This window comes from Haliotis rufescens, unplaced genomic scaffold (assembly GCF_023055435.1).
Source record: "Haliotis rufescens isolate VD_foot unplaced genomic scaffold, xgHalRufe1.0.p SCAF_9, whole genome shotgun sequence".
Lineage (NCBI taxonomy): Eukaryota > Metazoa > Mollusca > Gastropoda > Lepetellida > Haliotidae > Haliotis > Haliotis rufescens.
Genome location: NW_025964383.1, coordinates 45,073,668 through 45,084,969, shown reverse-complemented (window position 1 = coordinate 45,084,969; position 11,302 = coordinate 45,073,668).

The following is an 11,302-nucleotide window of genomic DNA, read 5'->3' as shown; positions in this document are numbered from 1 at the left end:
TTTATTGACGTTAACCTCGTACGTCATGATCGTTTTGGGGTAACACGATGACTGACCGAACTCCGCTCCATATTGTCCATGGCAGAGTGTGGCCATTTGCAAAACGTGTTTGACAACGTTTCATCTCTTAAGATGATAATGCACGTGCTTTGGACCCGTGAAGATCCAGGGTAGAATGGGTCTTCAGCAACCCACGCTTGCTGTAAAAAGCGACTCTGCCTGTCGTAAGAGGCGACTAACGGGATCGGGTGGTCAGGCTCGCTGACGTGGTTGATGCATGTCATTGATCCAAAATGCGTGGATCGATGCTCATGATGTCAATCACTGGGTTATCTGGTCCAGACTCGATTATTTACATACCTCCGTCATATAGCGCGAATTTTGCTGAGTGTGACGTGAAACAATTTTCTCTTACCATTGCCAAATAGATCAAGAGATGTGTCCAGATGATTCCTGCTATCCCCTATTGTTTTGGCACAGTATACATTCGTTGTGCCACTCAGTGGGGGGCAGTTGCAATACAATATGGCAATAACATTCTTTATTGTATGCTTAAGTGTGAAGGGCTGAGATTTCTGAAGTTGAGAAAAGTGATATTTTCATTGCAGTGAACATAATAGTTGATATTTCACTGCATTGACTGAATGCGGCGTTAAACAACAAACAAACAAATTGAACACTGCAGTGAACATAACACTTTGACGGAACTATTGTCATACAAGAGTTGCCTCCCCTTAATCTCTCCCTTTATCGTAAGTGTCTCGTCCGAACACAAACTGTTGACGTCCTTTTTGCCTTAGCTCCACATTGACAAGGCAAAATAATGGCAGCTGGTCATTTATTGAGTTAAATCACTTCTTGCTGTTTGTAATTCTCTCAAATGTCTCGTTATAACCTGTAAATTTCTGACACTGTTGATTTGGCACAGCAACATTTTTGTTACTTGACCAGCGCATATTCTTTCGCTTCCAACAGCGGTCTCGTATAGTTTTAAAGAATATCTTTTGTTAAACTTGATTTTGTATATAATTATATCTATAGGTATGATACAGTAGCTTCGTGACCCTAAATATTTTTTGTTACTTTTGTTTATATGTTTTCATGATTTTGCAAACACAAAATTACTTCTGTTCCTCGCAAATACAAGGGTAGTAAATCGTCCCTCTGTGTTTGGTAGGGAGAATTTACGTTCAAGGTTTTACATTTGCAATGTAATAATCTAATTTTCCGGTAGTCTGCAAAAAGAGTGTATTAAAAATGGGATATTCTATGTTCCTCGTGAAGTATCATTTTTCTCTCATCTCGTGACGGTGGAAAAGAAGATTCGTTCACTCGTGGCTACGACACTTATGAAAATATCTCCTTTCCCCCGTCACTCAATGAGAAAAACATAATATTTCACTCGACACATGAAATATCCTCTATATATAGATCATATTCATGTCTGTCAAATCAGAGTAAATCAGAGACATAATAGCTTGTGAAGTACTTCTTTTTTTGTATTTATTGATAACTAAATGGTACATTAATATGATGATGTAATTAGGTTTAGAATACCTTATATCTGCTTGTGCAGGACTTTGTACAAGAATTGGCTCTAATAATACATGGCTGTCCAAGGTCAGGGCCAACTTGCACAAAGCGATCTTAGCGCTAAGACTATTGTAAGCCTATGCTAAAGTATGGGAGTTCCGATCATCTTAGCGCTAAGATCGCTTTGTGCAAGTGGGCCCAGAACATGCGTTCTTGTCAAGTCCTGTCTGACAACTCTTGATAACATTAGTTGACACACGTGACCCATGGTACACAGTCTAGGATAATGCACTCAAAGATATCTGTGCAGACTGACAAGCTACCAACATTCCAACAACATGCGATACACCCCACATGTGTCAGGTAAATTGGAAATGTTACTAAGAATGAGGTGTCTGAAGTAACGAGCTGACTGACAGAATTACTGGGTTGACAGATCTCTAATGTAATTGTACATATTTCATACACTGCAGGTTATGGTTTGGGCGTTCAGTGAGTTAGTGTTATTGTAGGCTGCCATTGTAAATTTTCGAGCATGTCTTAATAAAACAATGTTAGGATGATAGCGAAACGCCGTATGGGTACATCAGGTGACCACACACTGTTACCACACAGTTCTCCTTTTTGTCGAGCTCCTAAAGGCAGGACAAGCCACCCGTGCACATGTCTGTCGTCGCCTCAGTTACAACAATGGACTCCGTCCTGGAGCTCACTGAACATCCTCCATACCAGATTGGACACGTTATGCAAATGAAATCCAGGCACTCCAGTATTGTTGTCAGAAGTGTGCGGACCTCGGAGCAGAATAATTCCAGGGATAGAAGATCATTTTTGCATTGGTTGGCTGTTTAAAATTTCGTCTTGATTGTCCACACAAAAAATATATACAAAGCTCAGTTCTGTATAACCAGTGTGAGTGTCATGAGAAAATATTGTAAACAATACTGAAAAAAATACTTGTAAACATGTGTGTCCCTCGACTTGGGTATTCTATATGGTCCATTAGTACGGATTTAGGAATAGGCAATTATTGTTACATTGGTTGCTCAGGCTGCAGTGTAACTGACCACGTTCGTTGTTGCATCAAAGAGTCTATCCGTCACTGTAAACCAATTTCTATTATGTCGAGGGCGGAATCCTCACACTTACCACTTTCGTAATCATTTCAAGCACGTGATCAGGAGACTCCCGAAAACAATCACTGTATGTGGGGCATGGCAAAACTACAACAGTTCAGAGATAATCTAGTGTTGACAAATGTGGTTGTTGCTTTGAACAATGTACATTATTTCTACCATATAATATGGATAATACTATTAACTCATTCACTGACGCTGTTCAGTGTAAATTTTGCAAAGGTTACACGCAACCCTACAGCATCAACACAATCAGTGTGCATCGAATCTGAATTACTTCCATGTAGTATTCTAGGTTTCGTACTTTCACACATCTTTCCCGGGGAGTGTTCCAGGGATAACATTCATGCAGCTCAGCCACAAATAAGACGTTTGGACGACGAAGAGTGATTTTTTTTATTATCCCATGACTAATGTAGTTTAGAGAATATATGGCACAGGATAGATAGTAGCCTGTTATTCTTCTGTTCTACAATCCGCTCGACCCTAAGTTGCAGGATAAAAGTCAAACTATAAGGTGCTGTGTTTTACATTTTGCAGGTTGATGTTTTCAGGAGTATTTAGGAGAGGGATGATCCCTGTTTGTATGATATACAAACGTGTGAACCATTCCATTTGCACACTAGACGGAAAACTATTAGACTAACTGTAGTGGAACTGTGCAGGTTATCCTCATGGTGTTACATCCTCTCTGAAGTCGATTTGCGATTGATTTACTAGTAATTAACTGAATCGGAGACCTTGTTTGTGTAAAATATGTATATATACACATACACTGTTCCATCAAGCAGATGACACATGTTTTCCAGTTTTTCGCGAGCATGACATTTCCAGAATAACGCTTACAAGTTTTCTTACAGCACTGGTGTTGTCCTAACCTACTTTTCAATACAACATTCCTTCGCAGGGGTCATAATTACCTATGGCCTGATGTTTGGAATTGGCGTAGGCATAGCATACGGTGCTCCGATGGATTGTGCAATGATGGAAAGGTCATATTGAGGGAATCATCGGTGACTCCAGTGCCATTCCTTATGTGGTCGGTGTTTGTGTTTGTTGAGACTTGTTAAGCATTGATTGTGCCACATATTGTAAGGGGGTGTTGATCTATGTTATCACTATTGTAATCGTATGCCATGGAAATGAATATTCGTCTTTGTATTAAGTTAGAATTCGAATAATCTGTTCCTTTAAAAGTATAATTCGTTTTCATAAAACAACTTTTTTAACATGGATATGCAAGACGACTTATGCTCAAAGACACTTTACGGTTTCACAGGGGGCACGGCTAGCCCGATCGTCTAATTCGCTGTGCAGAGTTGCGTCCCTTAGGCACGCCAGAAACCTATGAATTTGGGTTCGAATCCCGGTTCGCCTCTTTTATAATTCTATGTTTGTCAGTACCATACCTGCCGTGTGTGTGTTTCACTGGAGAGGTAAACGTCTGAGATCGCACCCCTTATTGCTTTCTTCACACATTGATATGACATTCCATGATACAAATGGAATGATGTTCAAAGCGCCGTTTAACACACAACACACACTTACTTACATCCCAGATCCACAAGGTCTCCTAAGCAGGCGGTGACAAAACATATATCAGGTTTTATCTCTTGAGAGAAAAATAATAATTTGTATGACACCTGACACAATTTAAGTGCTCAGTGAAAGTTCGTTATGAGTAGATACCATTCATATGAATACATTGCCGGAAGCACAGGAATAGCCCCCTTCATTTGTCGTATTAATAGATCTCTTCAAAGTCATGGATCAGTGGATCCCCCACAGGAAGGGGCTGGATTTGGAGGCAGTGCTTTCATCTTTAACTACATCCAGACTTGGTATATTAACTCTGACAACCTTGAACCAGATTACACAGTAGACATTTCAAAGTAAGTACAATTAAGCACTGTTTGCACATATATGAAGGCCATAGCCCAATGCGTACTAGCTGTTGAATGCATTATAATACGCGAAGTATGAATATCTACAGAATCAGAATTATAACTTAAATGATCAGTTTATGTTTCATATGTGTCATGCATTCTGATAACCCTCTTTTTGCACATGATTTTTTTCAGTTACTTTTCTCAGTTGGAGCTGCTGGAGAAAGTTCCGCGCATGTTCCCCATCCTTGGGGCATGTTATGCTTCTCTACAAACCTTGGTAATCATACTTCTTAGGCAGCCACCTCCCACCTGGGTAGTTTGTAAAGTTTGTTTGTTTGTTGTTTAACGCCGAAACTCATCAATATTCCAGCTATATGACGGCTGTCTGTAAGTAATCGAGTCACGACCAGACAATCCAGTAACTGACATCATGAGCATCGATCTACGCAATTGGGATACGATGACATGCATCAGCCAAGTCACCGAGACTGACCACCCGATCCCGTCAGTTGCTTCTTACGAAAAGCATAGTCACCTTTTACGGCATCTAACCCAGATCTTTACAGGACTGGTTTATAAAGACATTTTGAAAATAAACATAGTTTTCAAAATAAAGTAAACGCCATTTCTCTCCAGCAATATCAATAGCTAAAGTAGCGTTTACTTCCGTAGACATTTCTCATTGTTATTTACATTTCTGGATGAGTTTTGTAATAATCACCGTTGACTTTATGAGAACCAAAATATTTTTAATAACATATCGATTGAGATTGGACCATTCGATTATGCAAGATTGGTTGGGATCGGTTTCGTAGTTTTTATTAAATCAAGGCTTACCTACTTTAAGACAATACATTGTTTTGAACTTATTTTGATCAATAACATAAAAATAAGTCTGCAAGTAAAAGGTGTTATTAAAACAATCGACAAAATGGAATATATTAATCGCCCTCTGAGAAATCAACGAGTCAGTAACGAATTACATGCGTAAAATGTGATGGTGAAGGTGATGTTATCTGCCAAACTGGATATCTTTATTTAAGAAAGAGGAAATGGAGGACAATGAAACACTCCCAATTAATCCATCTGGGAGCTGGAATGATAGGGAAGAAGAACGGGTATCATCTACCAGGTACATATAACAGTTATGACTGAGCTATGTACATATATTTGAGAATAGCCTCCGTCAACATTTGCGTGCCATATGTACTGCCTCAAAAGAAGAAGGAGGGCAACTGGCTCACACCAGGTATACACAACGGTATAGGTCCTCACTGCCATGTCTCTAGCTGTAGTCTGAAGAGCCCAGGTGACCTTCTTTACACGCTCAGTAATGTATAGCAAATGTGTTCCAGACAACAGGAGGAACCACAATCTGTACACTGGAGAAAATGCTGGAGGCAAAAGGAATTCTGGATTTTGTGGTTCATATTGCTCTTCAACTGTCAAGGATTAATCTTCTTCTCAACTATCTGGAAGGTGAGTGAGTGAGTGAGTGAGTGAGTTAAGAATTAACCTCACATCTGCAGTATTTCAGCCATATCGTGACGAGAAGTACATTAATAATACATAGATTTAGAGTAAATAAAAAGCTGTCAACGAAGGACAGTACAATAACTAGGATATCACAGATTTGATTTAAAACTAGTGGAGAATATATAAAAGCCATAAGTATCAGTGAACAACACAATATAAAAATGGGCTAGGGATCGTCAGTAACTAAAGGGAGATCACCATTCTAGGGACCTTGGGGACTTACAGTGCCTTTGCTTCCTGCATGGACCCCTGCAGGATTTATATCACCCCTTCAGTCACTGGCGATAGTTTACCAGTTAAGCCTTAAGCCTTTAGGGACATCTGGAAGGTGAACATATCACAAGAGGATTTTCTGACAAAGGATTTCATTCCAGTTCTTACCATATTTATGTGTACATGTAATTAAGTATCACTATATTCCTACCAAAGTTACTGACTGTGTGAGCTTAATGTAATAAAAAGACAAAATAACTGTACTGTATAACACAAAAAAGAAATATCGTATTCTCTAACCTTGGAAATATGCCCCCGTTTTGTTGTTCTAATTTGCGACCATCAACACAAGCAACTAATTACATTATGAAGCTAAGTTTACTTTGTCAAATATTGAATGTCAGTCAATGACTTTTATGAGCAGGATTTCTTATGCTCTGACAATAAGACACCTTCATCATTTTCAAGTGATGTAATTATGAACATGGATGCCTATAATTTCAGACATACGGACAAACATTCCTTGAAGGTGACAAATTCCTCTCACCCGTTGGAAGTTTTGGTTCTATCTTCAATGCTGCAGGTCGTGTGTCGTGGGGATACTTTGGCGATAAGGTGTCCTTCAAGGTAAAATGATCATTTTAAGAATAATAGGTTCAAATCAATAATACAATACATATCACACTATCATTGTGAGCAAATGATGTCCTTTTTCAGCTGGCGATACTTGTTTTTTTGTACGTTCATTTTTCTGTTCTGCTATGTGCCTCCAGACAGCCATTTTGTGTCTCTGTGCGCTATTCACAGGGCTCATGTCCACCTTCAACCTGACAAAACTTGCCGACGGGAAGGCTCTTTCTGCATCTACGTCTGCCTCACATTCGGCACCTTCTCCGGCAACAACTCCCTCATCCCAACTGCAACCGCCAAGACCTTTGGACAGCAGTATTTCATAGAGACGTATGGGATGTTGTTTTCGTCACAGGTCAGTTGCCAGGCATAAAATGAGGCCCTAAATATAGACATATTTTGGAAAGTACTGTACATCAGAAAAGATCAAGTAAACATAATATACCTGATAATGAAATATTTTCAGACAATATTTAATATTTAATATATATATATACACACCTTAGGAAACTTTTGATGAATAACCTGCAACGTTCGGAACAAAAAGTGAAAACAACATTTCAATTATCATAAAAATATATATCTGAGAAACGTTACGATTCGGACGATATCATATCAAGATATCAAATCATCAGTATATCTCAAAGCATAAGTTAAACGTCTATTGGTCAAATTACCATAATTTGATTTTGTCAGTATGAGCAGAAATGCAGATTCAAATGCATAACTAGAGTCTTCAGAAGATGACAAATCTCCCCGTTTTTTGAGCTATCAAAACAATTCCATGAAATTGGGATTCGGGACTAGTATGTTATGTTGTTTTTTAAAAGATAAGATTTAGTGGATGTTACAAAATTGGTACTTGGCTTATGCTGCAATCTGTTATCATTAGTTACTGAAGCTCACCTGTCACTTTAAACTTGCATATTGCATTTCCATCCTGACACTTTAGTTACCTTCACTGCTAACCAGCTATCCAGACATTCAAAAGAATTAGTAAATCATCTAAAAAACATTTGATAACCCGATCAGTTTCATGAACGAATACTTATTTTGTTTAAACATGGGATCCAGATAAACAAACCGCTTACAGCCAAGCTGATTACTATATCCAAATGGGCTTACCGAGGGTATATAAAAGCTGATCAGCAAAAAAGGGAACACAGATGGTGCCCATGGAGATGCCTACGTCTGGGTCAAATGTCTAACCCCGATAGATTTCGATTGATGTTACCCATGTTATCAACACCAGCATTTCACAACAGTTTTCAGTAAACTTTAGATGACATCTGCTTTAATCTGGGACAATTGTCCCGAACCTCTGAAGGTAGATAGGTGTATCCAAGAGCACCATGACAGCTGGCCGGCACAGAATGGGATTATTCCCATTATTCTGATTATTTACTGGCTGTCTTAATACATATTGCTGTCTGAAAAACAACAACTTCCTTGCACTATGTATATGAATGCAAGGCCCGTGGGGAATTTCCCATTCCTGACAATTTGTCAAATATCAATGTTTAGAATGAATGGTTATTGCCCCGTCTCAACGTATTTACGTACAGGCAACGGATAACAACATCAATAACGCGATGTACGTGTAGGCTCTATATTCATAAGTGCACCTCATTGTCTGTATAATGTAATACTTTTTCGTTTCAGTGAAATGTTGATGCTATACCGTATGCACGTTTGCAGAGTGACTGTTAAATGTATAGCAGCATACACCATCATATCAATCACACAGGCTTACACATGTTTCTTTCGACAGATGGTCATTGCTCCTGTCGGAGCGCTGCTTACGTCTCATCTTGCCGACTTGATTGGTTGGTATGGGCTCTTCCTTTTATCCGCAGTATGTTCTGCCTGCAGTAAGTTTGTAGATCATTCTAATTTGCTTGCTAATTTATTTTGACACTGAAAATTATAGCTCACCAGCAGATGACTGTCATTATCAAATGGATGGCACAATGTCATGTTGTCAGTGGGGTGTATCCTGTTTTTTATGTTGTTATATTTATGTATAGTTTGTAGTAATAATATAATGTGTTTGTTTTGTTGTTTAACGCCGCACTCAGCAACATTCCAGCTGTATGACGGCGGTCTGTAAACAGATCGAGTGTGGACCAGACAATCCAGTGATTGACATCACGAGCATCAATCCACGTAATTGGGATACGATGACATGCATCAACCAAGTCAGCGAGCCTGACACCCAAACCCGTTTGTCGCCTCTTACGACCTTTTACGCCAAGCATGGGTTGCTGATGACCTATTCTACCCCGGTTCTTCACGGGTCAGTAATAATGTGAAACATATGTATACCTTGTATACTGTATCCTACATGTGGTTGGATAAGATTTTATTAAGTACAACATATTCGTCAATGATTCCATGAAAATAAGTTTTATTCTAATACAGAATGTATTGCTTCCCTTTAATTTATTTTTTGTAGGTTTCGTATTAATGTTTTTCTTCAACAAGAAGATCCGAATGGAAAAGACGTGTAATATAAAATCACGGGTCTATGTAAACTGATGGTGAAATGACTAATTGGACCATAAAAAAGGTATCAGTTTCCTTGTGTGTGTACCTTCCACCTTAATCCAAACTATATTTCGCGCTTAAGGGTAGACTTTTGACATCTAAAGCCCATCATTCATTATGTATGCTGAGGCACATAAACATTGAATGTAAACTGATCTGGAGAGTGCTCTATCGTAACGTTACTGTATTGTGAAAGAAAACTTATACATTAAACCAATTCCAATATACAACTATATTCTGGCAATCCCTGCCTATTTCACCATGTGCAACAATATTAGGACGTTATTCTAAAAAGGAGTCTTTCCTTACAGAATCGGTCACTGCTTTGACTGCTGTCCAAGAATCATCAATGGTTATGCATCTCTCAACAAAATAAGCTGGGTTTGCTTAAAAACGACGCTAATTCCAACGAGAGATGATGAATGTTTTTTTATCAGAAGTCAGAAGCCTTGGAAACCAGTTTGCTGAAACTTTGGTCATACCCACTTCATTACCCAGAATGCTATCAGCGACTTTATTGGCCATTTGGCGTGTGGTGAATCCATAAAAAATTGTGTTTTCAAGAATTTCCTTGCTGATCGGAGTTTAGTCAGTTTAAATACTGATTACAGTCGCCAATTCGGGAAGCCGTCGTCGACAATTCTCTTAATTCGTTCAGTCATCCTAATTTATATTATAAAACATCATCTCCAGAGAATAACCAATGTCTACTATACGTCAAATCAAAATACGTCAAAGACAAAATAGCAATGAAGATTATATGAATCGATCACTAAGAGTGAGTGAGTGAGTGAGTGAGTGAGTTGGGTTTAACGCCGCTTTTAACAGTATTACAGTTATATCGCGGCTTGTCAGCTTATTGTGGGAGGGTAGCCCGAAGTTATGCAGGTCTCAGACGTTAACCACTTTGGTGAAACCCGCGAGCACAAGTATGGTGCTGACAAACCTAGAAACATAATCGGGGCGGACCGGGATTCGAACCCACAATCATAGGTTTCTGGCGTGCCCAAGGGACGCTACTCTGCACAGCGAATCGCGGCGCCTTAGACGACTGGGCCACCCGAAGTGATGCAGGTCTCAGACGTTTACCACTTCGTTGAAATCCACGAGCACGGGTATGGTGCTGACGCCATGCAAACTAATGTTTGACCGACCAAAGTGGCATACTTCTTTATTGTAAAAGCTAGTGTATTGCTGATCACATAATTTGTAACAAAAATTTCAACTGTGGCTTATTTGTTTAACGGCCGAATGGTAACTGATGGTGCCCCGTTTCTCTCTGTATATACGCTCCCTTTTTTGTACATTTTTCAATTGCGATTTATATGTCCCGTAAATATTGGGAAGAGGGCTACCTTAGTTGTGAAAATATTGTGCCTTTCCTCGTGAATATAATTTGTTTGAATCAAGTTAACCCTGTTTCAGTATTTGTGGTTTAAACCCTAATCCATTACAAAAATAGTTTACCAAAGAAAATCAGAAAATGCAAAGTTAAAAGGCTTACCACATAAATCATTCACTTCAATCAACATATACTTGCATCAGGTTAACGACAGGGCTGTGGCACTAGTATCCATAGTCAGACAGATGAGTAACACTTTGATTAAATCAGTGAATGTGCCCTTTCACTTTTTTCTGAACATGCATTGCACATCTCGAGGGAAATCTGTGTTAGAGTATGTCGCCAGCAACCTATGCATGTCATGAAAATCGATTTTTTAAATTTGTGATCAGGCTCAGTTACTTAGTTGAAAGGGTGTGATCGTAGACAGAAGAAATATCACAATATCAATCACTTTATTATTTAGAGGCCACATC